Source organism: Prionailurus viverrinus, chromosome D4, assembly GCF_022837055.1.
Source record: "Prionailurus viverrinus isolate Anna chromosome D4, UM_Priviv_1.0, whole genome shotgun sequence".
NCBI lineage: Eukaryota > Metazoa > Chordata > Mammalia > Carnivora > Felidae > Prionailurus > Prionailurus viverrinus.
Genome location: NC_062573.1, coordinates 74526078 through 74531628, shown reverse-complemented (window position 1 = coordinate 74531628; position 5551 = coordinate 74526078). Strand labels below are relative to the sequence as shown.

The 5551-nt window shown below is 40.1% G+C and overlaps 1 protein-coding gene across 5 annotated transcripts in view; it reads right to left on the bottom strand.

The window, feature by feature from the left end:
* Positions 1 to 5551, bottom strand: part of TRPM3 (transient receptor potential cation channel subfamily M member 3) — an 812479-nt gene that overhangs the window by 532110 nt on the left and 274818 nt on the right. The gene's annotated exons all lie outside the window — the stretch shown is intronic.

Genomic DNA, 5551 nt, shown 5'->3' with positions numbered 1-5551 from the left:
GGAGATCACCAGTGATTTTAAGATGATGTAAAGCAGGAACCATGAAATGTACTGTTCTCAATTCTGTCTCCCTGTCAATAAAACCAGGAGTGCCAGATAGCATCTGAGACCAGATAACCATATGTGTTGAACTTTTTGGTTTTGTTTTTAAACATCTAATACATCCAGGGATACTTACTAAATAACTGCTTTGACTCTTTGGAAGGAATTGCTTTAATAGTCTCAATTCTTTCATGAGTAACCCTTCTGCTTATAGTTAATTCCAGAAAGTTTCCTATTCACTGAGTTCAACAATTTACGAAGTTGCATGCATAGGTAATAATAATTTGATTTTTCTTGTAAACAAAATAATCCACTAAAATTAAAATTTAATGTATTCTCTCACATACCAAATCAGACTGAGCAAATTATCCCTGGGTCTAATTAGCTTTACCAACAACACCTGTTCACAATGATACCATATGTTTATGACAAGAACAATCAGTATAGATGAGCCTCAGAATGAGACTGCCTGGGTTCCAGCCCCAGCTTTACCACTTCTCAACTGTGTTACCTCAGGCAAGTTACTTAATATTTTATCTAGTTTCAGAAGCCAACAGTGCAACAATAGTGACCTCATGGGGTTTATGATGATTAAATGCATTAAAATACACACAATGCTTTTAGGACAGGGACTGACTTACAGTAAGCACCATTCAAGTGTTTGCTATTATCTTTCTTATTTTTATTGTTACAGTGGTAGTTAGTAGGGATGGGAAAAAAGCTGCCAGACTTGATTTCTGCCTCAAAGTGGCTTGAAATTCACGGGAGAGAGAGAAACTATCATGCACGTACATAGATACACACGGACATTCTCACAGCACGTAGAGTGGGACTCTGTGGCAAATGCAGAAAGTGTAGAAAACTGTACTAACAAGTTAGGAGGATTCCTCACTCACCAACCTTTCTCTCTGCGCTCTATTCCCCAGACCAAAGAAGAAAGAGCTCCAAGGGCAGCCTTAAATTCCATGGGTTTGCGTTCTTTGTGGTGAGAGGGTACCCTACCCATGCCTGTCCCAAACCTAACAGGCAAGAACCATTTGTTTCCAGAGCCGAGCCTTTCAGGGGAGGAGGAGACTCAGTGAACAAGCAGTTTGTGAGGGAAACTGGCAGGTTGATGCTGAGCTGGAATTGAGCAGAGTGAGAAAGTCCTTAGGGGAGGTTGACACCTGTCTCCTGGAATGTGGGGTAAACATAGGACAGAACCTGGTACCTATTTCTGGGCTGGAGCTATCAGAAGGCAGAAAGGCCTTCAAAGTATGTTAGCAGGTCTTAAAAGGATTAAGCTCATAATACTTGTGAAGAAGAATGGTGCGGCAGCCCCCTTCTAAAGTCCCAGATGCCGTCATGGGGGCACAGAAGAGAATTCCTATGATTTCTGTAGCCCCACAAGAAGGAACAAGGTGGGGGGGCAGAGAAAGAGCAGCAAGAAGTGTGGAAGTACCATCTTCAAGAAGGAACTGGAAACCTAGTCTTCCAGATGGACTCAAAGGATTCTAGATATCCTCCTCCGCAGTAGTTGTGAGCAACTATACTCACCAACAGGGGGATGAACAAAGCCCTCACTACCCACCCTCCCATGACCTTCCCATACAAATGCAAACCATCTACACAGAGACCATTCCCCTCATAGAGCATATACAGAGCTAGAGAGAAACAAAAACAAAAACAACAAACCAAACAGCCTAGTTCCGGTAAGCTCTGCTTCTACTATTCCTCTCCCTTCCTTTCCAAAAGAGTAGACCTTGAAAGGGAAAAGGGAATGAGGATCTAGAAGCCACACACCCCCCCCACCCCACTTCTCACCAAAGTCCAAGTGGCCAAGATCATAGCCCCTATCTGGAGAAAGGGAAGAGAACTTTGAATCAGACATGACCTTGGAGTTGCAACACGGTTAGACTAATTATAGTAACTCCAAGTGACCAGAGAGTTAGAGTTAGTGCATCTGGTTAAAATGGACCAGAAAACAATAGGTTGAAAGCTGTGACTAAAGAAATAAAAATATGCTTTTATGCCGGCATCTTCTTTTGAAAGGGTCTTGAAGACAAAAATTAAAAGGACTGATGGGCCATGGATGTAGTGGCTAAAAAGTGAAACTTAAATACATCTTTGATGATCTAAAAGTAAACTTAGCCATATCATCAAGCATAAAACATTTGGAAATTGACTATTTAAGGGAGATACAAAGCAAAATAATGGGCTTCACAGACTGAAGTCTCATACAAATGACCTGGAACCATTCACTGGAAATTGATTAAAGGCATTATAGAAAATTACCTGGAAATAACCCAGGTACTGTCGATACCATTTCAATTTCTTATTTTGTTAGAAAAATGCGGTAAATGGTAGAAGGGATTCAGAAACGCCATTTACTATTCCATTCTTATACTTAGCAAGAATCAGTGAAGTTGGTCTCCAACATATAGAGACCAACTGGTCCACAAACAAAAACAGTCAAGGAAGGAAGGATAATTTGTTATAGCTAAAATTTCAAAAATTTGAATCAAGTTAAATATGTGATATATTATAATTTAAGATTAAAACACCATTTGGGCTGGTAGTCTGTGGCTGGAATAAAAGCAGTGGAATTTTGAAAAAGACATCTTCATTTTAGCTGGACCTACTTTAGATAGATATTCACTGTCATTTTCCTCTAGTATCCTCCAATTTTGTACTAGCAGACTTTAAAAACACAAGGGTGAACTTTCCAGAGTAATACCCACGTTGTCCATATAACCAAACAACCAAACATCTCCTGTACTGCACTCCCTCTTCAAAAACAAAAAAACAAACCCCAAAAATCAAACCCACAAGTCTTTCTCTCATGACATATTTTTGATTCTTCGTAGAGATTGCTTTTCCACATGATAACAATGCATTCTTAAATTCAACAATCTCATATTGCATGTAACTAGCAGTTTCCAGAATCCTAAGAACCATAGACTCATGGCTCAAGTTCCAGTTAAAAACTCCCCAGTAATGTCACCTCTTGTACAACTCGAGTTTTTGGGTTTTTTTTTTTTAATGTTTTCCCTATTGAGCTATGAGATTTACCTGACTTTCCCAATAAACCTATTATGGAGGGAATCATGACAACGTAATTTAAAAAAAAAAATCTAGCAGTGTTCTAGTTGCATTATGCAGAAGAAAAAAATTGAGAAATTAGAAAGGGTAAGTGGAGGGCAGGATGTGGGAGAATAAAGGAAATAAAACAATAGTTTTTATTGGGTACACAGTTATCTTACCAGCAGCTAGATAACACCATGACAAATAGACAAAGGAATTGTTTTTGCTGAAGCTGAAAATAAGTGCACTATGACATACTTCATTTAGAGGAAAAACCGTTATTATCATCTTACAGAGATTACAAAAATGGATTGCCAAAAACGTTACTTTAATAAGCAAGGAAACCAAATTAAGACATACCATCCATCACTGTACTCTCTTTAGCGATATTATTTGTCTGGCTTTGAAGCCACCAGACGCTTCTGTTTCCAAATGGCATATGGCCTACACTGACTCTGAAGAGGCTACTTATCTGCTGTCTCTCCTTGTGGTCTATTTTTCACTCATTTGTACATCTTAGTATCAGGAAGGAAATCAGGACGGATCTTATGCTATCCATCCTCTCAATGCAGCCTCCCATTCCACTTGGGTGGAGGGGGTAAGGGTGCAGTGACTAGTCCATGAACAACTGGAGTTGCAGGGGGGTTTAGTGAGAGCCTCACTTCACCATTATGTGTAACTCCAGTATCTCCTATACTTTTCACACCTTGACCTTCTTTCCCACATGGATTATCCTGTGCCACTGGCAAGGAGTTACTTCCTGGGATGTTGGGATTATTTCAACAATAAGATCACTCTTCCTATTTTTCAATGATCACATACTTCCACGTCTACAAGAAACGGTCTTAAATGAGAGATGATGTCTGGTTCAAGCTCCAGGCACACTTTTTGTTTGCATCTGATGTATAAGAACATGCTTCGATGACACAAAGAAGCCAGTTTCTAGTTTTTGCTTGAAATTAGCTGCACTCCCCAGACATCTCTCATTTTCCTATAATTGACAAAGGAACTATTTACCCACCACAAGAGAATACAATGAAAGAGTGGAGATGAATGGTAGCCTTCACTGGGCTTTTCCACATCTGGGACACAATAGGGGATAGTGAGGACTGTGGTCTATGGGAAATGAATACGTGTACACGTGAAGAACTGCTACTAAGTCCTTCCTGATTTCTACATTGTAGAATGGGCCATCTGATTTTTTTATTTTTATTTAAAATAATTATTTTTTTTTTGAGAGAGAAAGAGAGAGAGAGAGAGAGAGACAGACAGAATGCAAGCAGTGGAGGGGCAGAGAGAGAGGGAGACAAAGAATCTGAAGCAGGCTCCTGGCTCCAAGGTGTCAGCACAGAGCCTAATGTGGGGCTTGAATTCACAAACTGCGAGATCATGACCTCAGCCAAATTTGGGCACTCAACCGACTGAACCACCCACATGCCCCAGTCTGATTTTTTTAAAGAAAACCTAGAATGCTTAATTTTTACATGGAAGTTTCCAGTTTTCATGTATTGACTAAAGAATAACTTTTCCAAGTAGTGTGCTGTCCAAATAAAACAGATCTGTGAGTCTTATGTGACCTTCAAGCCTCCAGTTTGCAAGGCTTGCTCTTCATGTTCACCAATGGCAGGAAACAGGACCCCCACAATTTATTCAGTGTAAGAGGAGATTGGGAGATGCAGCCTTGGACAGGAAGAGTATGTAGGTGAACGTTACTGATATGCAACAGACAAATGATGTGCAGAACGTGGCCATGCATACAGATCAAGGGTGGATCAGGGCGCCAATTGAAAACTATGGATAGAAAGGGGGAAAAAAAACTATTCAGAAGCAAGTCCCCTATTCACATGTTCAGTTGCAATTAAACAAACATTTGATTCCTTCACTGATGTTGTTAAAGCTATGATATTTTCTCCCATTGGGATAAAAGGCAGGGAAGAGAGATATATCACATGGTGATGCAAGAATCCAAACTCAACCTTTATTGCTGATTTTCTAATTTTGGGTGGCAGCTATGGAAGAGAATGGGGGGAGGTACACAGCAGAAATAAGAGGGAACAGGCCTCGGAGGGAAAACTCAAGGTGGTCAGCTTTTGAAAATGTTTCCTAACATTCTTTCCATTAAATTAATGAGTTGGGGGATAAGGTGATAATGGCCAATGCACAAGGTTACAGGAGACAGAAAATGCAAAGATAAAGGGGTAGAAGCTGAGCGGGTCAGAAGTGTCTAAGGCTGAAGAAATGGAAACTCCAATATTTTGGAGCAAGAGTCGAAATTGGGGAGAAAATGTGGACTGCTAAGCCTATGAGTTAGGATATGCTGCAACACTCTGAGTTAAGCCGAGCTCTTTCATCTTGGGGTATTAATCTTGCAAAGAAGTTCTATTCAGCTTCATTTCTTTTTCATTAATAAAATGAGCCTTTACTCTGTACTTACTATGGGCCGGGA